This window comes from Sus scrofa, chromosome 7, assembly GCF_000003025.6.
Source record: "Sus scrofa isolate TJ Tabasco breed Duroc chromosome 7, Sscrofa11.1, whole genome shotgun sequence".
NCBI classification, from domain to species: Eukaryota; Metazoa; Chordata; class Mammalia; order Artiodactyla; family Suidae; genus Sus; species Sus scrofa.
Genome location: NC_010449.5, coordinates 63,711,720 through 63,739,027, shown reverse-complemented (window position 1 = coordinate 63,739,027; position 27,308 = coordinate 63,711,720). Strand labels below are relative to the sequence as shown.

Here is a 27,308-nt window from a genome sequence, read left to right as displayed (position 1 = left end):
ATCATGAAATCTGACCTACTTATCCAATAAACTATTCCAATCCAAAACCACATCAAATTTGTGTGTGCCCAAGTTTTCTCTATCTTGACCAAATACAGGAAATGAATCACTTTGCAAAGCACACAGAGACCAGCCAAAGCAATCTGCAAATTGTGTAACTCTGTCCCAGCTCTCAGCTCTATGTATTCAGCAAGAACTTGAGGAGAAATCTCATTCCTGGTCACCCTCTCAAAAGCACACGCCCGGATTTTTTTCGTAGACTTGTGGGCTTTGATTTTGCAACCTCTGGTTTGGGGAACAAGCAGAAAATAGTAACTGTAAACTCCATCTGTTTTGCGCTTTTGTGTTGTTTTGTCCTCTCTTGTGATACACTGGAATAGTCTTTTCACTAGGAAAATATAAAGGGAACCTCCTTTCCTTATGTACACGCACACACGTATATAAAAACTGCATGACCATGAATTGGTGACCCATGTAATTCTCTTTTTAGCAAAGGATGAAAAAAAAAAAAAAACCTTGAAGAACAGAGGAGAGAGCTGCTTTTCCTGAATCACTGAGCCAAGCTATTGGCAAACTTGGAACTAGACTCTGGTTTCAGATATTCCGTTTTATTCTTATTTACTGAGTTGTACCAACTGTGGAGACTCACCATACTTTCTATTTCTGAAGCGGTTTTAAAAGCCACCAAAGTAAGCAGGTATATTATCTTTGCTCAGAGATGGTGTGATGTTCTATCTATACTTATCACTGAATTCAAGTACAGGATCTTTATAAAGTCTCGGTGCCATTATTAAACTTTTAACTTCAAAAGCACATGAGGTAGACATGATAGTAAACTGTAAATGGAATTTAAAAGCAAATTCAATTTTCTCCTTAGAGCTGTCATGAACTTCAACTCTGCTGGCCATATTTCATTTGTCACAGGATCTGAAATGAGGACATATTGGGTGCAATTGTGTAATATAGTTGTCCTAAACTTTAATACATTTACTTTTGAGTACCGTTTACAGATTGTTTCTTTAACACGCACAACATGAGTTATTAAAGTTTAAAAGTGCACAAGGCCCTTCTGAAGACCCTGTTTATAGCTCAAGTACAGAGCACAGGAATTCTGGCTAAATTACCTCTTTTTGCTGCCAGCCCGTTCTTCATTTCAGACAGGCTACAATATCCAGAGAACCGTATGTCCCTTTTCAATGAAAAGGAGATGTTCTTCACTTCTAGTATTTAGTGAATAACTGGTGCTAAAGAGTTTCATTTTTAAAGTGCTTTTTTCTTAGACTACATAGATAATGTCAAGATCTAACATAGGAAGACTAGGTATTGACCAAGGAAGACAAGCAAGAACAATAAATAAGAGAATTAGAAAGCTGACCATCTGTAGATGTATGCCATTCAGGAGCTACCAACTCAGGGTCTACCATTTCTTCAAGGTCCATGCAAGTGCATATCAAATTTCCTAAACACTCCTAGTTCACAAGGATGTAGCCCTTCTCTGCATTCCTAAAGCATCTTTAAAGTGAGCCTGAACTCAGTGGGATCTCAAGTTCATGGTAGAATCAGACCTAGAACCTACAGCTGTTCTCTTTCCTCCTGATCCTGCCTTCGTCCTGGGGTAAGGAGTGGTCAAATTTGTAGTTTGGATGGAAAACCAGATCTGGGGTGTGAAAAAGGAAGATTCATAGGTGTCCAAGGCTTTGAACTTGGGTAGCTTAGAAAATATGGTGCACTCACATTGAAGAAAAGGTAATGGGTTTCATTTTAAACAAGTTGAATTTGAAATGATGGCAGAATATCAAATCCATTTGTTCTGATTGGGTCAGGATTCTTAGAATAATAAAGCCCAGAATCTTAGTGTAAAGGCTGGGAATCTCTGTAGAATGATGAACGAAAGTTGTAACCTTGGTAATGAAGAGAACTTCAAAGTTAATTCAGTGGCCTAGGCAGGTTTGAATGACATTCCAAAGCCCTGTTAGAGGGATGGACAGGGCAATTCCAATGACTGTTTCTTTAGTAGCAACTGTGGCCTTTTTATTTGGAGCAGGTCTTCGATGGCCAGCCTTGTTCTATATGTCAGGTCAAAGGTCCACAGACTACAGCCACTCTTGGCCCACTGCTTGTTTTTGTATGGCCTGTTAACTAAGAATTTTTTTTTTAATTTTTAAATAGTTGAAAAAAAATCAAGAGTCATATTCTGTGACAAGTGGAAATTACATGAAATTCAAATTTCAGTGTTCATTGAAATAGAGCCACATCCATTCATTTACATATTTACATATTGTTTATGGTTGCTTTCATGCTACAACAGCAGAGTTCAGTGATTGCAACAGAGACCATATGAAAAATAAAGCCTAAAATGCTTACTCTGTGACTCAGGAAATTTTTGCTGACCCCTGTCCTAGGTCTTTAAGAGTTCAGGCATCTAAATCCTTAGCATTCCCACCTGTCCGTCCATCCATCCATCCATCTATCCATCCATCCATCCATCCATCCATCCACCTGTCCATTGATATATACATACAGTCAGCCAGCCTGCCTGCCATCTAATGTTAGTCAAGTATACACTCTATGAAGTTCTACAGAATCCCAGGACCTCATACTTGCTGTCAATACCAACGCTTTATAGCAGCGCCACCTCCTGTTTAAAGACTTGGGCATCCAGTTGGAGCGTGATACGTCACAGGATAGTTGAGGTCTGAGTTTTCCGTATCCTCAGGTTCCTCCTCCCTAGAGTCTCTTCTCAAGGCCCAGCCCTTCCTGTGGCTGGAAGACGAATTAGTCTTTAAAATAGGAGTGGGGCTGACATTGCAACTGTCAACCCAGGAAAGAGGAGAATTCCTGAGGTCGGGAGCCAGGCCAGGCAGCTTTTGCCAGGCTGACCAGGGCTTGTTTCTCCAGCTCTGCTATGACTGTCACAGGCCTTATACACTTTCACTTTTGTGAGCAGCTTCCTTCATTAAAAATAAAAAAAAAATAGCATTCGGAATTCCCTGGTGGCCTAGCAGTTAAGGATTCAGTATTATCACTGCTGCGGCTCAGGTTTGATTCCTTGCCCAGGAACTTTTGCATACTGGCCAAAAAAAAAAAAAATTTTTTTTAAATGTTATAACTGCATGGGTACAAATATGAATGCAGACCCACTTGGGTTTATTACTATATTTAGCTATTTTTTCTAATTAAAAAAAATGAACATTTTTGCAGCCTTGAAGTATTGTAGGCCCAAGGCACTGTGCCTACTATGCTAACTGGCTACATCAGCCTCACTGGAAGCTATAAAATCTTCTGGTAGCAAAGGACTCCTGCCAGCCAAAGGAAGGCTCAGAAGCCTGGATCCAGTGTTTGGGGGCTCAACCGAAATCCCTCCCAAGAAGCTTCAATTTATAAGGAGAACTAGACTGAGCATCCAAAGAATCCAGCTTCAGCTCCTCCAGTGGCCTCCAGGACTGGTGAATCACATTCATATCTCCAGCTGTTAGGTATCATGTCTGGCTTGGTTCCTCAATAGACTTTTTAAAATTAGAATTTTATAATTTTATTTAAAAAAATCTTTCTTTGTTTAATAGGAATCATTGGTGGAGTTTGTATTGGAATTTCTCATGGATAAAGATGATTCTAGGCATATAATATAAAGTGAAATGCTCATATAATTTGGGAGGTATTACTATTATGCATTATACTATAGCATCATACATGCTCACTTTCTACCAGTTTCACGTATGAACAGCAATCTGGTTTTCGCTGATATAACCTCCTTGAACCATACACCTTGTCCCTTCTCACTCTATAATTTTGGCATTTACTTTGAAGAGCTGAAGTCTGAGGTAACTCTTAATTTTTTCTTCTCTGTAGAATATCCTATATTTTTAATTTGAGGGAGCAGAGGATGGAAAGGGTGTTTTGGATATCATTTTTCATTCAATGTAGTGACTCCATTTTGGCCATGATACACTTAACTTGGGATCTTTCACCACCCTCTAGCCTGACTTGCCGATACTTCAGACCTGTGAAACCTTGAGACATCCACACTCTGTGGTAAGTTCTGATACCCTCCCTTTCCCAGACCTGCCCCAGCCTAGACTGCTTAGTGGTAGGGAGTGTCCTTGCCAGGACCCTTGGTACCACTGCTCATCCTTTTCAACACCCTCATTTTGTTTCTTTCTTATTAGCTTCTTGCAAAGACACTATCTAAATGTGAATAGTTGAGGAGATACAGGGTCAATGAGGATAGTATTTTGGCTTCTCCCAAACACATTCCACTTTCAGGAAAATGTATATTTTCTTAGGGTGTTAGCAGGAGTACAAAATATTACAGTGGTTTTGGAAGACCATTTCAAAATTACATTAAAAGCATAAAAATGTAACTGTTCTCCTTTGACCCCAGTAATTCTACTTTTAGGGATATACCTTAAGAAAATAATCTTGGGAGTTCCCATTGTGGCTCAGTGAGTTAAGAACCCAACTAGTATCCATGAGGATATGGGTTTGATCCCCAGACTCATTCAGTGGGTTAAGGATCAGGCATTGCCATGAGCTGTGGTGTAGGTTGCAGATGCAGCTTGGATATGGCATTGCTGTGGCTGTGGCATAGGCCAGCAGCTGCATCTCCAATTTGACCCCTAGCCTGGAAACTTTCATATGCCACAGGTGTGGACCTAAAAAAAAAAAAGAAGAAAAAGAAAAAGAAAATAATCTTGTATACATGCAGATAATTTTGTTTTGAGCTGGTGTCTGTTCATAATTAGTTTTGGAAATAGTCCACATGACTAAAGGTAGTATACTGATTAAATAATGTTAATATCCCTAGATAGTGAAATATCATATAGCCATTAAAATAAAGTAATAGACAAATATTTAAATAAATAGGAATTATTAATTAGGTATAGAAAAAGATATCAAACCTACTCATATAGCATTATCCCCAACTTACTTAAAATTAAAAAAAAGGATATATGTGTATTTATGCAGAAAGGAAAATATATTTTTGTCTCAAGAAATTATACATAATTATTTGTATATATTCTCTTTGTTGAGACATATTGTATATATGTAATACATATATAGTCAAATGCCAAAAGCTATTTTTAATATCTAAAATTTTTTGAATAAATTTTGATATCACCATCCAATGAAACTCTTGATGACCAAATATATATCCATGCAGATAGATTTTTGTTAGCACAGAAATACTTTCAACATATATTAAAAAAAAAATACAGTTGCATGGATTAGATTCCAGTGATTCCATATGGTGAAGTAACCTGCGTACATATTTGTGTTTAGTTTACACCTCTAATTTCATAGTGACAAGCTTCTAATTTTTAACAGTAAAAGAGGAAGTAACTATAGTAAAATATTAATTATAATTATCTCTAGGTAGTGAGATTTTGGGTGATTTCTTCTTTCCTTTGTGTATTTCTAGACATTATATATTTTCTATGGTACATATTACTTTTGTGATCAGAGAAATAAAAATTGTTTAGTTTAAAAAGCAGCATCTGTACAGTGGTGGAAAGCTGCCCAGTTACATCCTTGTTCCAAGCTAGAAAGGAAAGAGCCCGTGAGAACACAAGATACTTCCCCACCATTTTCTGTGTGCTGTTTGTGTTAGGCATGCTTTCAGCTACAAGTAACAGAAAATCTAACAGCTAAATAGACTATAATAACATTTATTTAACCATTACGTTTGGAAGGAGGCAATTTCAGGATTGTCCTGGCAGTTCAACAGTTAGCAACTATTTAACTTTCTGCTCTGCCATTTTTTACAGTGTTGGCTTTTTTTATCCACAAGCATGTCCCCCCCATGGTCCTAAGACAGCAGCTCTCTCACTTTCACATTCTAGGCACAAGGCAGGAGGAGGGGCTGCATTGTCTGTCTGGAAACAAGGGAGGAGAAACAGGGGACATGGGAGAAAGAATTTTGGAAATACAGCTGTATAAATCAGTCAGAAATGTTAGCCATAGGTAGGAAGGGGCTGTTCTCTTTGTTGAGGCCTGTCATATGCTGATGATTTTTTTTACTATAACTTTCTTGATCACTTATAATTAATAAAAAATTCCTCCAAGATGCTGGCAATGAGTTGTTAGTTTTTTAGTCAGCGTAAGTTTTTCTTTATCATTGGAGTGTACCATGCAGAAAACAGCGGAAATGGAGTTTCTTGAGTTTTCAAATTTTTACATCCTTTATTTCATATAAGCATGGGAGGTAAGTAAGCATATGTGGTTAAAAAGTAAGTAGGAAACTATTCTGCAAATTTTGCATATGATGGTATGCAAAGAGAGCTAGAGGCTAAATAATAAGAAAAGACAGACGGTCCTAAGTCAGATGCTCAAGGATATGAGCTAAACATAGCACAGCAGGACCTTAGTCCAGGTCAGTCACAATTCATTTTTATCCAGTTTGATTCCACTATGTAGTCAAATGGTAAAAGAGCATTTCTGAAATAAAAGACGTATCACCCAGAACACATTTGGGGAATCAAAGGATATTGTTCATCTCACTGTCACTGTAACCACCTCAACTCTGACCTTTCTCTGGAGTGAATATTGCCTTGAGTTAGGCAATTGTGTCTTATTCGCCTGTCTGTAAAGTGGGAATTATTTTACATGGTACCTGCTTTGCTAAACGTTATTTAAATTAATTTGCTAATGTGCATAAATGATTTTTTAAGGTGAAAAGTACTAGGACTCAATATTAGTTCTTCTAAAGCTGAATTTAGTGTACAATGTTTAAATCTCAAAAAAAAAACCCACCCAAAACCCTGATAAAAGGTTGAAATTCTCTGAATTCAGTGGCATTTGGCTGCTGATGTTGCTAGCTAAATGGCTGAGTCTATTTTAGTATTATCCCAAATGAAATGAATCCAGAAAATAAAAATTAAATGAGTTTCACTTAGAGGTGAATTTAATGATAGGGTTTAATTGACCTGCAGGCTTTGAATATTCAAGCAGCAAGATTTTGTGCTGCGTCAGTATCACTTTTGTCATGTTATTTAATTCAGTCTAGCTTAAAAATTCTTGTTACTCTTTTTCCATCATTTCCTACAGGTAACCATTGTTGAACAAGTGCATTGTGCTCCATCACATGCATTGCTTGAATTTTTCAACTAAATGCTTCCTCAGCATCTATGAACAGCCTCTCTGCACAATATAAACTCCTTGTATTCTGTGTTGAAATTTTCCCCAGTGGTTTTGTATATGCGTATGTTTCTTCCCTTGCTACGAGAAAGAAGCTACCTCCTTTACTTTCTATGGAAATCTTAATGAAAATGTTATTAATACAACAAAAAAACCTTTATGTTTATGTTTACATAATACTAGCATCATTTTCAAAGCATTTTTCATAACTATTAGTTCATTTGATTTATTTTTTAATTATTATTATTATTTTTGCTTTTTAGGGCTGCACTTGTGACATGTGGAGGTTCCCAGTCTAGGAGTCCAATTGGAACTACAGCTGCTGGCCTACGCCACAGCCACAGTAATGCCAGATCCCAGCCATGTTTGTGACTTGCACCACAGCTCATGGCAATACCAGATCCTTAACCCACTGAGCAAGGCCAGGGATGGAACCCGCAACCTCAGGGTTCTTAGTTGGATTCGTTCCACGATGGGAACTCCTCCTATTTGATCTTTATGTGTGTGTGTGTGTGTGTGTGTGTGTGTGTGTGTGTCTGTGATTTTTCCTATTAAAAATATCTGCCTCATATATATTTATACAATTTTTTCCTTGCCAAATGGACAAAGTAATCCTAGAATTAATTCATGATTTATGAAGTCTTTAGAAAAACATAAAATTAATATTTTTGTCATATCACTCTAATTTTTCTGCATGCTCAAAACTTCAAGATAGGATTAGGAGAATTCAGGCCAGAGAGTTTAAAGGAGAGGCCCAATTATATGCCATTTGGTCAATGGTGTGAGACCACAACTGGGAAATTCACTGTATATTGGTGGAGATAGTTTGAAGTGGACATTCTTCTTCAGTAGCAAAGAAGCGAGGAGGAGCTAGGTGGTCTTTAAAAATCACTTTTTAAGCAAAAGGGATCATCCTATCAGCAACTATTTAGCACGTCCCAAGCCAAACACTCTTCTATAAAAATAACCAAGCCCCACTTCCTACCCTCAAGCTACTCCTGCAAATCCATGGAGACCATCCTTTGAGAAACCAGATCCAGCCACACTTCCCTGTGTCCGGCTCAGCCTGGAGGATGGCAGAAGCTGGGGGAAAGGAGATGGTGGGAAGAGTAAGGAACACTTTCCATTAGTGTAAATCATTGTCAGGGAATGGAGGTAAAGATACCAATCACTTTACATAAAACTGATTAGCACTCATTTCACAATAATTTACATGCGTGTTTATCATTGCTACTAAACTCTGAGCTCCTCATTGCCATAGACCATTTTGTGACAGGAACTGCTAGTTGAACAGTAAAGTTCATTCTCGCCTTCTTCCTTAGCATCAGAATCCTGACTATTAAAGAACAAAATTCAACTGAGTAAATTTTAAAGGTCTTAATGGCTTTATTCAGCAATTCACACCTTGGGCAGCATCCAGTCCAACTGGTAAAGGAGTTCCATGGAGCTATACAAGATGAAAGGCTTTTATAAGCAGAAGGGAGCAGAAGGGAAGTCAAAGGAGGCAAATGCAGATGAGTGATTGCAAGGCTGCTTACCTTACATGGGGCAAAGGGAAGTCTTGGAGCTGGGTCAGGTGACTTGTGCTGAGAGGTGAGCACTGATTGACTTAAATCTTCCTTTTCTTAGAAAGCTGAGCAAAGAAACTTGGTTGTTGTCAGCTGATGTGGAGCTTAGCATAAGTGATTCCATCTGGGGCCTAATCCAGTTACTTTAACATAACTTTCATTTTTTAATGAAATAAAAATTAGGACTAAGTCATTGGCTCAAAGTAAAGTCTACATTTCCCAGCCTCCATGAAGCTTGGTATGTGACTAGATTCTGGCAAAAAGATGTGAAGAGGATTGTTAAGTGGGAGTTCTTGGAAGACGCCTTAAGGGGAAGATGTCTTTGCTTCCATTTTTTATCCTGATGCCTGACATAACGAACAATGTAGTAGCTGGTGTTTCAGCAACTATCTTGTACCACAAGGTGACATTGAGGGTGAAAATCAAAAAAGGAGAAAAAGAAAAATTATGAGGAGTTCTCTGATGACTGAATAGGTTAAGGATCTGGCATTGTCAATCCTATGAGTCTAGTTATTGCTGTGGCAAGGGTTTGATCCCTGGCCCAGGAACTTCCACATGCTGTGGGGGATGGGGGCAGGAAGGAAGGAAGAGAGAGCTAGAGAGAAAGAGAGAAAGAGAAAAAGAAAGAAAGAAAGGAAGGAAGGAAGGAAGGAAGGAAGAAAGAAAAGGAGTTCTCATTGTGGCTCAGTGGAAACAAATCTGACCAGTAACCATGAGGTTCTGGGTTGATCCCTGACCTCGCTCATTGGCATGAGCTGTGGTGTAGGTCATAGACTGGCTCGGATCCCGAGTTGCTGTAGCTATGGCGTAGGCCAGAAGCTATAGCTTCCATTAGACCCCTAGCCTGGGAACCTCCATATTCTGCATGTGTGGCCCTGAAAAAAGAGAAAACAAACAAACAAAAAGGCCAGATCCAAATTCAAAAGGATAATGAAGATTTAATCCATATCAAAGCAGAGAAGGGTTGAGTTGCATACCTGATGAATAACATTTGAGACAATGAAGTGGACAAGCAAAATTATGATAAAAATAAGGTTGATCAGAGAACCATGTGCTAAAGTGCTAGTAACTGATTTATTTAACAATCACTGATTTAGCATTTCTTCTGTGCCAGCCACTGTTCTAATCATTTTACAATTATTGGTTCATTAAATCCATATAACAACCTTATGAGATGGTTACAGACATACGTCAGCTTTTCAGATGGGAAATCTGAAACCGGAGAGTTCATGCATCTTGCCCAAGATCACATAGTAAGTGGAGGAGCAAGATATTACCCAGGGACCAACATTTTTCAGAGGAAATTTGGTGGGCATTGTGACTAGTTCTTCTTAAACATACTTTAGTGTAGTGACATGTAGACCAGCCCTTTGATCCCTTTAAATCTTGTTCACATTTTGAAATTGTGGAAGAAAGGAAGAAAGTTTGGATACAGGGCAGAGACAGGTTAAAAGGAAGAGTCATAGGATAGAAAACTGGAGGAAAAAACAAAGATGTTGAATGCATTTAACTTAGAGAGGATAACCAGTGAACTTTCCAACCTCTAGTGAATGCTGTCAGATGAAAGAAAAAAAGAACTAGTGGGTTGTGGTTAGCTGTAAAGAAAGGTGTTGGAGGAGCTCCCGTCATGGCTCAGTGGTTAATGAACCTGACTAGGATCCGTGAGCATGCGGATTCGATCTCTGGCCTCGCTCAGTGGGTTAAGGATCTGGCATTGCCGTGAGCTGTGGTGTAGGTCACAGATGTGGCTCAGATCTGGTGTTGCTGTGGCTGTGGCATAGGCCAGCAGCTACTGTTCCTATTCGAACCCTAGCCTGGGAACCTCCATATGCTGTGGATGTGGCCCTAAAAATACAAAAAAAAAAAAAAAAAAACCGAGAAAAGAACGAAAGGTGTTGGAATCTCTAATCTTGATAATTCTCAAACTCAGGACAGCCAGTGTAAAATATAAAGATTAATTATGAAATTTTATGACACTTGTATCACTCCTTCCATAAATACTCTTCTGAACTAAACCTTATAATTTGTGTAAGGTCATATAAATTCTGAATGCCTTTCCTTCCTTCCCTTCTCCCTTGCCTATCTAGAAATTCTTCCTCATCTTCCAAGATTCTGCTTCAGTGTCACTCCCCGCTGAAGCTCCCAGACCCTCACTCTGCCCCTTTCTGAAGCCAGCTGACTGAAGAGAGTTTCAAAATTCATAGCTCTTGTTGCTATTTCCATTCGAGCTCTCTTCCAATGCATCTGCAATGATTCATTCACAAGCACACATCCCTCAAACAGGCAGTGAGCTTCCTAGCTCAAGAACCACCCCTTAATTGCCATTAGAACCTTGGCACGCCACACAGTGGTGGGTACATGCTGGGCACTGAAAAGAACTTGAATGAAAAAATTAATGACCTATTGAAAAACCGTATGATCCCTTGGTATTCCTGTGAGGATTTGTGTCTTCTAGAGACGGTCATATGGTTTTGCAAATACTTCTGGAAATTTGACAGTGATGTGAAGATGCAGATTCCACAGTCCAGGAACAAGATCAGAAATAGAAGGGCACGCCAAGAAAACAGATGGGGTGTTACCACTAATTTTTTCTTTAGAGAAGTCACCTGCTGACTCTGACTCCATCTAATGACCAGGAGACATCATTGTTATTCTCTGACCTTTGCCCCTTAAAGAGGTAAACATCCCTAGCACAGAACTCAAAACAATAAGAAGACAAAAAGAAGGGGGGAATCTGACCCTGCTCCTTGAAGTTTCCTTGAGAATTTTTAGTAGTTTTATTGTGCCACCTTAGAGCTTTGGCTATGACCTCTGTATAGTCCAAGGTCAGGTCAGCTTTGCTCATAGCTTATGGATTAAACTCTTCGAACCATCCTAGAGCCTGAGCTTTATCTGGTCTCAAGGACATGCAACCACACCTGCATAGTCTTTTCTTTGGCTTCTTTTTTCCTTTGCTTTACAGGGGATAGGGTTCCTTTTTAAACCTAAGTTTCAAAAGACAGTAGCGAGAATTTATGCTGAAGTGGAGTAACAGGCTTTGGAGCTGAGCAGTGTCCTAATACAGGTGAAAAGCATGTATTGATTACTTAAAGAAAGTTAAAATAAAAGCAATTTTTCTCCCCATTTCGGCACATTGCAGCTTTTGGCTTATCCACTCATAGCTAAAAAAGCATTCTTTCCTGATAATCAAGCTTCAGCTGTCTGAATTTCAGGCCGAGCCTCTCCTCCTGAGCTCTGCTGAAGAGCTGCTTTAATTAACCATTATACCACAGATGTTATTGATTTTTTTTTTTTTTCAAATCTGGTTGAAACATCATTGTGCTGGATCATGGCCAAAACGAAGGCCTGAATTTGTGTGTGTGTGCTGCTTTTACTCCTTCTGCATACCTTATTAGTCTCCATGTCTGTTAAGTGCAATCCTTAGTATTAACTCAGAAAATATAGAATTGATTTTTAGCCTAGTGGCCGTGATCTAAGGACTCCTAATTTGAAATCTGAAAACCTCAGTGGCTGAGGAAGTCTTTCTGCTGTTACTCTACACTTCCTCGAAGTAAGCTTTTTATTCTTTAATTTAAAAAAGAAATCTCCCTTGGCCTTTTCCTTCTCTCTCTCTCTTTCACACGCACAATTGGAGGTTTCACAGGAACAGGACCCATTCTTTGCATTTTGAACATGTTCGTTTGTGGAAGGTTAGAATGTGTGACCCGCGATGGGGATGGTAGGAAAATTTGAAACTGAACTGTCTCAACCCTTTCTATATTTTGAGAGCAATGTGGAAGAACTTGAGTCATATGCACTTGGAGCAAATGGCAGGATATTAGAAACAACGGGACATCTGCGTTCCTTTTACAACCTGCCTTCCAGTGATGATAAACTCAAGGACCAAACAATCACAGTGGGTTCCCAAATTCTGATAAGGTTTCTGTGAGTTTAGTGATACGTTCTTTAAACATAATTTGAAGCTTTTAAAATACTGTAATGGCAGCTCTTGACCTTTAAAAAAAAATCACATGGAGCAAGAGGTGGTGAAAAATGTTTATTTACTCTGCATTAGTGGCTAAACTCCCATTCCTTTCTAGAACCGGTAGTTCTTTTATACTTGGCAACTCACGCATGTCACCCCCATTCTTCCACCGTGAACCAGACAGGCCCACTTGAGCTGGAGAAACAATGGCCTGCAGTGGGTCCTATGCCTCAGTGAGAAACAACAATGCGGGCCTCTTGACAAATTCTGGCGTCGGAGTGGAATCTTGCAGTTCAACCTGTCTGCTGAACAGAAGTTGGAAAAAGAAAAGATCATCTTGTAAACAATTAATTAATGTTTGTCATGAATTATCATTTTTACTTCCTTCTCAAGAGGCTCAAAGGGAATAAAAAGGCATTTTTGCAGGTGGTGGCATTCAAAGTAAGGGCAATCAAAGGTTTGAGAGCTGAGGCACAGCACTCTGAGGCTCGAAGGGTGAATGGTGCTAGGATTAGAGCACAGCGGGGGGTTGAGGGCTTCAGGTGTGAAGCTTAATGTTTGTGATCAGCAAAAAAAGTCTTGAATTTATCTAAACTGCTCTTCTGCTAACAGTACTTCTAGCACATAAATGTTCTGAAACTGACAAGTGTTCTCATTGCTCTTCTAATGCAAACATGATCTGCATTTGAAAGATGCATCCCTTTTGCCTAATTTAGAATGTGCATCACAAAGAGCGTTAGATGATGACCCCACAAAGAGACAACACACACACACACACACACACACACACACACACACTCCACACGTACATGGTGCATGCATATACGCACATGCAAACTGCATCTGTCTTCCTTGCCTGGATCTTCTCTGGAGCTCCCAGCAAGGATCCTGCAGGACCGTTTTTCCTTAGAATACTAAACCAGAGGTTGAAAACTAGGAGACTCAATAGCCATCTGACCATCTGACCCATGAGTTCCTCTGAACACTCTACATGAATAATTCCTTTGAATTTTGTTTGGATAATTGCCTAGAATGTATCATGCTGCATTTTAATTTGCAGTCCTTCTCTTGCCTGCCCCTCCACTTTTTCTATCAGTAGCAAGACACAGAAGGGTATCAGTACATGCAAATTTAAAACACACATATCCACACAACCAGTGATATTAAAATTCACTAAAGAATTATAAATAACGTTTGCTACCCCTAGAACCAATGACCAAGGCGGGTACTCTTGATGGTAAGAAGGCTGCTAAAGTCCATACAAATGTATCCAATCCTTTAACGAATCCTCTCCACAATCTAGTCCTAAACTCAAAATATTCAATTTCTTTCTATATCGATAGGGCTACTATACTGAGCTCCAAAATGAAATACTAAGTGAAAGGTTGATAAAACAAGATTGGGTGAAAATCAGTCAAAGGCAAAACTTAGAAGAACCAAGATGAATCTAAGATTCTTGATTTAATGTTCAATCTAACCTTCCAAAATTCTCCACTATCCCATGGTACCCACCCATTTTCTTCTCTGCATTCATAGCTTGTATTCCCATTTAGTATTCCTTTACTATAATCTAATACATACAGTTTCTTGGGAGAGCATACCTCCTCTTTTCCACTGGAGGCTGAGAGGCTAAGATGACAAAGGGAAATGTAGGCTCACATGTGCCTTCTTTTGCCTTGGCTCCTCTAGAGCTAACAGAGCTGAGCAGGGCTCCCCTGAGCTCTGTGGTCACCATCCTTGACCACGACTAATGGGGTTTTCCCTGAACCCAAGTTTGGAATACAAGCCTGTGGGCTTAAATTTAAGGCTCCCAGAAACCAGAGAAGAGCTTGGGTAGAAAGGGCCAAATTGGAATATCACTGGGTAAGGGGCATGAAAGTAGCTTTAGAAGGTTTAGAAAAGAAAGGGACCTTGAAGTAAAGAAAACCAGCACAACCTCTGAGACAGAGTGGAGATTAAGGAGCCACTTTCCTGAAATTTCTAGAAACTCTAAGTTAACTTTGAGGAGTGGGGTAAAAATGGCTCACCAGAAAAACTAAATTAATCTCTTCTAATTATCAAAGTTCCTCAAATCCAGAGGTTTACCAAAGTATTCAGCATGGTTCCCCACTTTTTGTAAAGGTATTTAAATCCCATTCAAAGCCTAATGCCAACTGCTTTAGAATCACATATGACAACAAAAATAAACTGGTAGTGGTTGTGATGAAACTGAAGAGTTTCTGACATCCAGGACCCTATACAGAAAGCATTTTAGACCAGTGTCAGGTACATTAGGGTTGCTTCTAGGTCCCAGGATCCCGGACCTTTGTCCGAGTCTGTGGCTCTGTCTGGTGGCTTGCCCCCTGCCCACTGTCTCTCTGAACCTACCTAATGTCCCCTCAGTCCCTTGCCGACCCATGTTCTCCATGTGGTGTTGTTTCCAGGATAGATCATCTGTTTGGGGAAGAGGAAGCCCACCTCATCCCACGCCTGGCTTTGATTGGTATTGGTTCAACTGATCTAGCTCTAACTGGAAAATGTTTTACCAGGGGATGAGTTCTTGTTTCATTTAGCTTCAAAATAAATAACATTGGCTAATCCGACCACTTAAAAAAAATGTACAAAAAATATCAGCCTCATGCCCTCTCCCTATCAGGAGTAACCAAGATTGAAAAATAGATGGCAATGATTTTTCATATTATTTTTTCCCCAATGTAAACAAATACATTTCCCCCAATATTTAGCTACAAGTTACATTAACCCAAAGCCACAAAGAATAGTTTTAAGGAGTATTACTAGGAATAATATCTACTTCATCCTTTAGCAGAAAAACTGTTTTTGAAACAAAGTCCTCTTATAAATTACTAAGAAATGCCCCTGCAAACCACCCAAGAACGAGTTGATGATGAAAGAATTAAAAATTATTACCACTTGTATGGCTCTCCTGGCTTGGATCTGTCTTTCCTGAAGGGATTGACCTTTCTAGGACTTTGGTCTGCATGCGTGGCCCCACCCACCCTGTTACTATTTTAAGGAAATCTGTGAAAGTCTCCTTCTTTGGCTTCTCGTCCCCCACCCCCACCCCATTATGCCACCACTGTGTGCTAGTGCTTGAAATTAATCAAGGGCTCCTTCTGGGAAAGGGATTCCTCTTTGAGAGAAACGGAACCGGACACTTCTCTGCCTTCCCACGTCCCCTCACCCTGCCAGGATCTGCTCCCCCAAGTTCCCCAGACAAAGCCCCAGGACTCTGGGGGAAGCTGCTAGGAGCCGCAGACCTGTCTTTGCCAGACAGCTGCTGTTTGAACCCAGCTCTGACCGTAAAATCAAAAGTGGGTCCGAGGGAAGCGGTAAACACTGTGCAATGAGCCTTTTGAAGGCAGCTGATGCCTCATTTGGGGTGACATGTTGTGGCTGATGAGTGTGGATGATGTGGGGTTTTCGATAAGTGCCTCATCAGTATCCTCATCATGCTCGTGTTGCTCCGCCGCGGCGTGTGCCCTGACTTGATTGTAATTGCCCGAATCTGCTCCCGCTGCTCAGGCGCGCACAGTAATATGCAATAAAACAGCAAGAAGTGAATGTTAACCATCTGAGTTCTGACACGGCAGCTCTGCAGTTCAAGATCTCCATTAAGGACCAAGGGGAAAAAAAAAAAAAAAAGCCTGTAAGAAAAGAAGGCATATTTCCCAGGGTCTGCATCTGTGCTTCTGTGATCAAAGGGAAAGTCCAGAAATGAAGGTACCATTTAGCCTTCCTGGGTCCTCACAGGTAGAGACTAACAGGTAGTTGGCTGCCATTTATTTATTTATCATTTAATTTTTACATCCCAGGTGTCCCTGCTTTTGCTCATTAGCTCTAATAGCTGTGCTGATGTTGCTTTTTCCCAGGTGTGGATGGCGGTCCACTTTCTGCAGGGTAAGGGAGCCTCCAGTCGGTCAGTGCCCTGGCTCTGCTGCGGCTTGTTTCAGAGACTGAATTTCTAAGATCCAGTTTTCAGCAACTCAGAGAGGCAGACACCAACCTGAAGCAGGCTTAATGGAATCACAAACAGCTGCCTGGCTGGGTTGTCAACTTCACTAACACGCAGACTAACAGAAGTTATCTCTTCTGTTCTTTTTACCATCTCCACACACCTATGGAAGCCTCATGCCATACTTTGAAATTAAGCCTGATAGTATCGGGGACACCTGGAAACCAACTTCTGGGAGTGAGATGGCCCCAGGACTGGGTATTTAGTCTTCAGTTGTGAGAAAGCCTCTGACTGAGCAAGGAGACCTCGGTCAAGTATGCGTGGAGTGAGCGCCTTTCCTTTCTCAGGTGAAATATTCTGGACGATGGGGGCGAGGGGAGGGATTGTAGTTTATTGTTAAATAATTTTATTAAGTTTGGATTTTTACAACCATATCATTTTCAGCCTGAATTTCAGTATAGCTCTAGTAGTAAATATACACACTTGAAAAGCTAATTTCATAAACCTACATTTCTTTACATTACTCTCCTACCTGGAATGAACCATACATAATTGCTTATCATTTGGAGCTAAAAGCTACTACCCAAACTATTGTCTTCTTAGCAGTATTTTTTAAAGCATCTCAAAGAAAATGCCATATTCTTTGCCATTTCCTGTCATTTGAGTCCTTTGGGAGCCAGTGGCAATGGTAACTTCAGATGGAGATTTTAATTACATATGGAAACCTTTACCATTGATTTTCATTTTAAAGTAGGGGTTGCTCCATAAGCATTTATTCTTTTTTTCCCCTCCCCATTTCCAGTAGCAATATCTTCTCAGAACTTTACAAATGCTGTTTAGACTGTGGGTTTTTTCTTGGCTTCTTTTTTTTTTTTTTTTTCTTTTTTTAAGAAAGCCTCATATCTGAAACTAATGAATTCAGCCTGCACTCCCACTTGGAAGTCCCTATACAGAGGGAGTTTCACTAACTGTTTGAATATCTGTATTAGTTACTACTCAAGAGAAACAATTCCTGCCCACATGGATAGTTGATTAGAGCACTTCACCAGGGAAGACCATCTTACTGCAACTACCTGGCCCTTGCTTGGCACACCTGTCGAGTTTCACTCTTCCTGCAGCAGCCAGAAAACACTTCTTCCTACTGGGATGACTGACCACTTCCCCATAACTGCTGCAGCCGACCGGGTCTTGGCTTCAATCCTGTAGGTTCAGCCTGGGTCTGCCTAGAAGAGAATGAAAGTACCCTGTGGCTAGGGCCCTCAATAATGCTAGATGAGGCCGCCTTTCCACCACAAAGACCTGCCCTGGTGTTTGGCAGAACCTCTCTTTGATAATAATCCATCTTTTATTACAAGGCAAGATGTACCCCTGAGTTTTGGTTCAGATTCCCATGAGGGATCATTATACTCCAGCTTTTAAAATATCGCCTTCCCCCACCACCACTGCCAATGCAGGTAGACAGTCTCTGCATTTCCTGCCTGCCTTAACCAGGTGTGCAGTTTTAGCAGGGCTATGCTTTCTCACAGCTGTTGCTTTTTAGCCAAGAAGTGGCTGACTTTCAGAGGTGGGTGATCCCAGGGTAGAGTTCTGGCTCTTTTAGTTAACTTGGCTTCTACTGCGGCTGATAAGAGATGTTTCCATAACAGGTGATATACGAATGAAGGAATAGTAGGATTTTTTTTTAATCTCTTAAACACAGCCGTATTAAAGGACTACAATTTTAAAACAGGATTTTTAGAAAGTTAAGGGTAATTGTTTCAGAGAAACAAAAAATGGGTCGAGTAAATATACAATTTCCAGTAAAAATGAGAATATACTAAATCAGATGCTGCAGGAGCACACTCTGTGAAAGACAGTAAACCAGGAAATAGTATCACATATTAGCTGACCGCTAGCAAATTTCTTCTTAGAAACTCATGTTTTTATCATTTCTTTTCAAAAACTGATAATAAAAAATTTGCAAATAGGCAAATAAACAATTTGTAAAAATATATTGTTGCAAAAGAAGTTTTAAAGATTCTGTCCTTAACTAATAGCAATCCAGTTAATATGATAGCTCAGAGAAGTAGTACCTTGAAAAGAAGTTACACAAAACTTGCTAGATGTAGAATATGTACAAGCTTTTAAATGCATATTCTTTGAAGTATCATGTACACACACATTGCATGCTTACTGTGTGTGTATTCACTTAAATTTAAAGGAAGGGTTTGCAAGAATTTCCTCTCAGAAGTAACTACTATATTCTGCTATAGCAATTAAGAGAAAATAGTGAAAGGAGGAAAATGAATTCTGAAATGCACAAGGCTTTTGTTAAATGGCAGGTTTAATCAGAATGCATAAGTCAGCTTTTAGATGGTGTATCTTAGCGAACCTGATTGGATCCAGGCTGGTAAGTTCCGACTGTGAATTCGGCACAAGTTGAAGGATGTGCAAAAACTGCAGCATCAACAGTTCATTTCAAAAAAAGGTTTCTGGAAAAAAAAAAAAAAAAACTCTGCCCTAACATTTCAGCATTAATAGATGGGGTTGCCATGGGTACCAGAGTGACGCTTGGGAAAGGACCTCTGCCTGAGGTTCCTTGAGGGGGATGGGTGGAAGCAGGAGGCCTACTGCTAGAGACCTGGCATCATCAGCTTAAGGGTAAGCGTCTCCATTCTATGGGGCCTCAGCAAATGTCGTGTAGCGTTGGTCAGGGGAAGAGGTGGGGTCTATACACTTAGGACAAGCTTGTGAAGTGAGAACTGATATCCTAGTATTTATAGGGAGAGAAACTGAAGTTCCTTGCCCAGGTCATATGACATAAGGTTAGAGAAACTTGGTGACTTTGATGCAGTTGTTATGCGGTTGTCCAGGTGCTGGTCCTGCTTCTATGTGCTGTAGTTGAGGCAAGTGACTGGCCAGGTATCCTTCTGGATTGCTGCTTAGCTCAGGTCAAAATTAACCCCATGCTGCTGCTATGAGTATTTGGTATGCTCATGTGGCCTTGGTCTAAAGTCAACCGTAAGCATCAAGGAAGAATTTAGTTCCTTCCAGAGTCAAATATAGAATTTGAGTTTATTCAAGGAGTTTAGGGTTGCCCAAGAAATCGCCCCTTCTGATGGAGGTCCCAGCCTGCTGCAATCACCTAGACAGATCCCACAGGGCCAGAAAAGGGTTGAAAAGAATAATTCAATTCATTATATTCCATTCCATGAAGATATAGAAGGAACTTTGTTTATTAATAGTAGATTTGCAGTATAGAGTCTTAGTTATTAGCATCATAAGGAGAAAAAAATGAATATCCAAACACTGATGATTAAGACATTCCCAGCTTTTCTAAACTTGGGACCAAAGAGACAGACAAGGATCTGATTTTTATTCTTTGAGCCAGTAAGGAGAACTTTGAAAGCAAAAGAAACCCGTGGAATAAACTAGAAATGTGCCTCAAGACAGACAAAGGGAATGCAAAATTAAATTCTTCACGTGAAAGGGAAGGCACAATGAAGGCTTCTAGATGAGATACCTTTGGAGAAAATTTCAATCTCCCTGTTTCTTTTCTTGCTTGCTTGCCTTATTTTTTTTTTTTTTCCCCTCACAGATAGGCTCTGTGGAACGCCTGAAAGCCTTTTTATTATTTCTTATTTTCTGTCTCTTTTTCCTATGTGGTCTACATTCATTTTTTTATCTTCCTTCCGATGATGTTGAAGCAGTTCCCATATTTCTAGTTTTGTTTCTGACACCTAGCTGTGCTCAACAATACTTCCATTGAATCCGCTCTTTCATGTGCACTGTTTCTCTTATTTCCTTCATCTCTCCTGTCCCTTTACCTCCTCCTTACCTCTTGTTAACCCTTGCAGTGCCAGGGATATTGCAACTCTCATAAAGATACTTCTTTTTTTTTTTTCTTTCCAAGCCTAACCTATTTTCCTACATGAATTCTGTTTCTAGCCATGATTCTCTGTAACACCTGTGGACTCGGTCTTTATAGCAAACAGTGAACTCATTAATTTATTATGTCCTATAATTTTGTCTGCATTTTGAGGTATTTGTAAGATGCTGTTTCCCTTGGGAGAATAAAGGTCCAATAAAGATCCAAGCCATGTCTGCTGCCTACACCACAGGTCACAGCAATGCTGGATCCTTAACCCACTGTGTGAGGCCAGGGATTGAACTCAAAACCTTGTGGTTCCTAGTGGGATTCGTTTCCACTGCACCACGACAGGAACTCCCTACTCAGGGATTTTTTTAAACTCACACCTTGACTATATATTCTGAGTTTATACCACACAAGAGTCTCTGTAAGTCAAGGAACTTACTGGAAAATCAATAAATGTGACAATATTTTTTGCCTAAATTAATGAAAATTTTTAAATCAACTTGGAAATTTCTTTGTGGTCTTTGCTACTTTGCAAATGAGGCTTAAGGAAAGCACTTTTATTTTTCTCCATTTGAAGGAAAAGTTCTTTTTTAATGCAACAGAGAAATAAATCTTTATCCTTTATAAAATATTTCTAGAAGTAAAACCTTTAGTGAATGGAAACTTTGAAAAACTTAAAAGACTTTTTGGCTGTACCTCAGTGGCAAAGGAGTGTTATTTTTGTGACAATGCATTCATGGATTCCATCCAGCCTACTTTAGGTCATTAGGTAGAGCAAATTTAAAATAAATGAAATAAATCATCTTGAAAATTTAATCCGAATTAAACTGAAATGTGAAATATTTAGGAAATCTTGGAAACCTTTAAAGTAATTCTTGAGAAAATTTTTGTAAATGTCTGTTTTCCAAATTCAGAAAATGCATTAACACTACCGGTTCATGTACCATTAAAATTTATGCAATACAGAACTGATCTTCACCATGCTATCCTAAAGTAGCCACAAAACGGAAAACAGTATCATGTACCCAAAATACTCTTGCAACACCGAGGATTTCTTGATATAAGTAGTCATAGTTAAAGGTTGATATGCATATTTCAAAAAACTCATTAGATTTACGGCGAGAGGTTTTTCTGTCTTAGGAGCACGTTCTCCTCCTCTCTTCTCTTAGTTGTCTTTGGATTATAAACTTTGATTTTGCATCAGTTGGACTTAATATTTTTATTTCCACTGTGTTCTAGGAGGAATTTTTGATAAAAATGAATTGCAAAGCCTGTGAATTTGGGGCATGACTTTTCTTTTATTCATGAATTTGGTAGTATTGTTCCAGTAAAATATGCTTTCAGGATTGCTGAGGATATCATATTCTTTTAATAGGCAACCGTAATTTTCTCCAACTACATTATGCCTCTGTGCCAGTCTAATAATTATATGCTATCAGTTTTTGTCATTTCCTCGGGGATTCCCTGTCTGCTCTGCACCACTTTTGACTGTTTCACTTCATTCAACATACTCTCTAATTGCCATATCAAAGGTTTACTTAAACTCATTTTTAAGTAGAATGCATTTGACCGTAAAATAAAGCATTTGCAGTTGAGTACGCATTTACATCAAACTTATAGCTTTAAATTTCATTTAGGATAAAAGCCTCATATTTTGAGGCAGGCTTGAATGCAGATTTACTATCAAATAAGTGAATAATAATGCCAGGTTATTTTGGAAAGTGTTCTTTTATGCAATCACTGCATTTAATACAGTCCCAAAATGGCTGCCCAACAGGTGGTCTTTTCAGCGTGTTAAGCCACAACAATCAGAACAAAAAGGACACCAGAATCTAATGTTCTTCAGAATTTAAAAAGCTGTTCACTTTCTTTTGTGAATTTTCAGATTTAGCCCATGTTCATTATAGTTGAGTCCCAAATGCAGGACATTCTTTTTTGACATTTTGCCCTAAATAGACACTGACCGAGGCTGACTCTCCAACTAGCTGTTTTGTCATACACAAGCGGAAACTAGTCATGAACAATGAGTAGGCATTCTTGGTCCTTAAATGGCTAAGGAAAAGACCAGTTGTGACACGCTGCAAATCTGGCAAAGTCTGGGTTAACAAAAGTGTGTTTGACAAAAGATGAAGTTTCTTTTCCTATATGTCCCCGAAAAGTAAGTATTTAATTATGTCCTAACATTTTCTTCTGTGCCTGGAGGATTATATGCCCTAGTGACAGGCTCATTCATTCTCTGAGGTTATCATGTGGAATTATGGACCGTACCATTCAAAAGCTTTCTTAGCAAGAAACTATTCTTAAACCAATAATTATTCACTTGAGGGAGAAGGGTTACAAAACTATATAATTTCATTGCAGCATTATCTTCACACCATATTAGTAGCATTTCGTAAGAGAAAGTTATTTAAGAAACTTTTCAGAAAGTTGACAACTATGGCAATGTCTTAGCAAAAGATCAGTCTACGCTAATACAAGAAAGAAAATAGTTCAAAGGATTTGAGTTTATAAATGCTCAAGTGAATAAGAGAAGGATATAAAGAAAATAACCTTTATACTTAATTGCAAGACTTTAAATACACTGTAGAGTTAATTTGTCAAATATCTTATCCTTCACTGTAAAATCTGGGGCCTTTTAAATTGAAGTTCAAAATATTAATGTGTACAAAGCGTGGCATTGTTTACATTTCCATAACAGCTAAATAATCCTCCACTTAGAGGCTAGTGATAGGTGTTTGTGAGAACATAAATGTAGACCTTCTGATATGAATACATTTATGTATAATAAATTTCCACTAATTTTCAATACATAAATAGGGAGATTAAAATAACCAAAGTGTTTTTGTCTGAATAGTGTCAAAGAAAAAAAGACCCAATAAACATATTTTACGTTTCAGGGTTTATTTAAAAATACAACCTAGAAATGTTCTGGCTGCTCCATATCCAGCCAAGTCACCCTTACCTTCGGCATCAACCATACTGTTCAAAGAACAGTGATGTTCAGAAAGGTGAACTTGAAGTATTGGCAATTCTGACTTGTCTGCATGAACATCAAAAAAATTTCTTTATATCTGGTAGTTTTTTAAAGCCTCTTTGTATTTTATCTTAACCCCTGGCACTCAGTACTGTGTGTTTTCCAAATGAAACTTTCGGTTTTGGAGACACACAGTCTTTTAAAAGTTTGTTGTAAGGCCCATAGCTTTTATTAGACTGGGCCTAAACAACTTTCATTCTTCAAGGATTCCTTCCCCAGCTTTTTGGCCTAGGGAATTTCAGTTTAAAATTCTATCTGGTTTTTGAGTTCCTGTCGTGGCTCAGCAGAAACGAATCCGACTAGGAACCATGATGTTGCAGGTTTGATCCCTGGCCTCTGCTCAGTGGATTAAGAACCCTGTGTTGCTGTGGTGCAGGCCAGCAGCTGTAGCTCCGATTCAACCCCTAGCTTGGGGACCTCCATATGCCGTGGGTGTGGCCCTAAAAAGAAAAGAAAGAAAAAAAAGTTTTTTTGTTTTTTTTGCTTTTTATCTGCTTTTTCAAGGAGACCTAAATTTTCCCATGTAAATTTGGACTGATCTCAAAGAAAATCTGGTAAGAAGAGACCAGGAGGTTATGGCCAGGCTAGGAAATGGCAAATGTCTTATACCACATTCCATTGGCCAGAATTTAGTTGCATGGTCCCTATCTAGCTGTGAACAGTCTGGCAAGTATAGTCCAGAGAAAGAAAATGGTGTTGGTGAATCTCTAATAGATATCAGCCACAGTGATCTATACCGCAGGTTAGAGATCATTTACTTTTCCTTCCAATCACTTAGGTATCCACATGTCCAACTTTGGCCTTCCTGTGTGCACATCTGAAGTGTCTTGATCGCTCTGGTCTGCATCATCAACTGAATTAATCATTAGCATTTAGGAGCAAAATGAAAACACACTTCTAGTGCTTCCAGAGCATTTTTGACTGACCTGGATTTTAGAGAAACAGCTTTAATTAGCCTCTGGTAGTATAAAGGAAAAAAGTGTCTTGCTATTTACCTAATAAATCCTTGCCCTTTAACTTGTTTAGATTTATCCAAATGCCAAATCTAAACACAGATTTTATGTGTATATATATATGTAAATTTGCATAAATTTCCAAACAAGAAAACTGAAACGTTCTGAAAAGATATTGTGGTATTTCCATGGTACTAATTATAATTCAAAGCAAGACTAGAGTTGTGAAGTTCAACATAGATTTTTTTTTTTCCACTTTAGTAATGTACTATTCATTGAAAAAAATTAGAATCAGTGCTATCCATGAACTATTTGAGTGGACCATGGCTCTCTGGATTGTCAAACATATATTTACTTATTTTTAACAGATGATTATAATTTTTTTATTCTCTGACTCAGAAGTGTGAGAAGTCTAAGTCTTGACTGTGAAATTTAGCATCAAGTAGCACTGGAGATGATGGTCCTTTTATTATGCTCTTAGAGAGTTTGCAGTATATTATGAAACTAGAGAACTGTGCCATAATTAATTTGGATAGCTAGTCCAGCCACATGGACAGGAGCAATTGACTTGCACTTGTGAAACTGATTGGTAGGAAGACTCTATTTTACTGCCTAGACCAAATAGATTTTTCATGATATTGTTATGCTAAGTTGAACATCACACCTTTTATGTTCTCTCCATTTGGCCTTGAATAAACATCAGTACAATAATAATCTAAATGGTTTGCAAGTGGTCATGAGCAGTTGCCCATCTGCTTTGGACAGAATTATACAAATCAATTACATGGACATAAAAGCCAAACAAATGTGAGTGAATCAACAACAGAAATGAAATGTATGAACTCTTAAATTTTGTTCACCATATATAACCCCTTTAGTAACCAAAGATGGGTAAATTACACTCATTAACCTTGAAAAATTAGATGATTTGTGCATAATAGATTTGAAACAATACCTTGCTCTTCTAGGTTGTGATGAGTATTTTGTCCAGCACAGGCATAGTTTAATTGAAGGGCTACAAAGGGGATTGTTTTGATATAGTTTGTTCCTTCCTAGAGAGATTATTCCAGAAAATTAGCTTGTATGTGTTTTTCACTCTAAAACTCAAACTCAAAAACCCAGTTGCTCTGTTATGTTGAGGTAAAAGTGAGCATTGACTCTCCTAGGAGTAAAGGAAGTATGTATTTAAAGAAATCAGTATTGAACCTGTTGTGGGCAGGGACTTCAAGAAAGACCAAAGGAAACACTGTTTAAGCTTTCTAATGGGAATTTGTCAAGAGAATCTTAAACTAGTCATCAGTGCCATGAAAAACCTATCAATGAAGAAAACTTGCATGTTGGGATAAAGTTTAGCAAAATCTGAAACATGTAGTTTTTCTGAAGCTGTTCTTCCCTCATAAGTGGAAGAGTCATTGAGAATGCTTTTCCAGCCCTGAGAGATGGGTATCAGGTTCTGGTACTCTTTCTTGTAAAATAAGACACTTCAATATCACTACAAGTTGGCTGTCCCCTCCCCTGTCAGGGATGCCTCCTGTTTACAGGATCTGGGTTGAAAATCTCAGTGGTACCCTCTCAGAATGGCTTTGGAGGAAGCCACGGACCACAGGTTCTTCAAACAGAAAAGCCTATGCACAAATAAATAGGCTTGTATTACAGAAAAAGAGCATTATGTTGGCATAGGAAGGATGATTTGATTGCTTGATGGATTAAAATAAAATGGGCTATATACGTGGAGAGTTATACTATGATGGTTAATTAATTTCATGTGTCAACTTAATTGGGCTAAAAGTTGCCCAGATAACTGGTAAAACGTTGCTTCTCGGTGTATTTGTCAGGATGTTTCTGAAACAGATTAGCTTTTGAATCACTGGACTGAGTAAAGACCACTGCAGGTGGATGGTCATTTGATCTGTTGAGGGCCTGAGTAGGACAAAAATGTGTAGGTAAGGGCTGAACTGGGACATCCATCTTCTCCTGCTCTTGGATATGGGCACTCCTGGTTCTTAATCATTTGGGTTTGGACTGAAATGACACCATCATTTTCTGAGGCCTCTAACTGGCAGATCACTGGTGTTCACAATTCATAATCACGTGAGCCAAACTTTCATAATATTTATCTGCCTACCTATCCTATTGGCTCTCTGGAGAACCCTGACTTATACAGACACCTCAACATACACCTAAGATATCTCATCAGATGTTAACATTCTGGACAAAAGATACCATGAACCCTTTTTCTGTGCTGCAAATATTTTTAAAATGATCACAAAAATTATTTTCTTTCCGTCTTTTGTCAATGTTTTATTTCGTGCTCTTTTTTGAGGTCTCTGTGCCAGGCCCTCTGCTAAAAGTTTGACATCTTTCATATTCTTCTTACCTCCCTCCCTTCCACAGCTTCTTCTAAAGTGTGATATAAACCTAACATATTCAAAGCCTTAGATTTTTAGGTTGTTCTGACACTATGTCTGGGCTATCTTTCTAATTTGCATTTGCCATCTTTCTATGTATTTTTTTTTTTAACCAGCACCTGCGCACATCTTGATTTCTTAATCACTCTGTGTTGTTGCTTACCATTGTTATGTATTCAAAGCTCTTCGTGCATTAGGATTAATCCAGAGAATTTAAGCTTGGCGCTGGGGGAGTTAAAACACTTAAGGGGTAGTGTACGTTCTTAATTAATACAGAAAGAAGAATCACATAATTTACTAAAAAAATAACCAATGCTGATCCAAATAACATTTTGGAGTAAATGCGTACATAGCGAACAGTCTTCTATGGTTCCTCATTCACTGATTCTTCCTGCTGGTGTGAGGGCTGTTCAAAATAGCACTTCACTTTTTGGTTTAT

The 27,308-nt window shown here is 38.9% G+C and overlaps 2 long non-coding RNA genes across 2 annotated transcripts in view; one reads left to right on the top strand and one right to left on the bottom strand.

Moving 5' to 3' along the window:
- The window catches only part of LOC110261570, a 92,173-nt gene that overhangs the window by 21,338 nt on the left and 43,527 nt on the right, over nucleotides 1-27,308 (top strand). Inside the window, exons 2-4 of the long non-coding RNA XR_002345855.1 lie at nucleotides 3,202-3,476; nucleotides 3,979-4,032; nucleotides 16,536-16,965. This is a non-coding gene — a long non-coding RNA (uncharacterized LOC110261570). The remainder of the gene's footprint in view (nucleotides 1-3,201; nucleotides 3,477-3,978; nucleotides 4,033-16,535; nucleotides 16,966-27,308) is intronic.
- On the bottom strand, nucleotides 12,726-16,529 carry LOC110261571. The gene is made up of 2 exons (XR_002345856.1): nucleotides 15,574-16,529; nucleotides 12,726-12,968 (listed from the first exon to the last, which is right to left on the bottom strand). It is a non-coding gene; the product is annotated as an uncharacterized LOC110261571 (long non-coding RNA).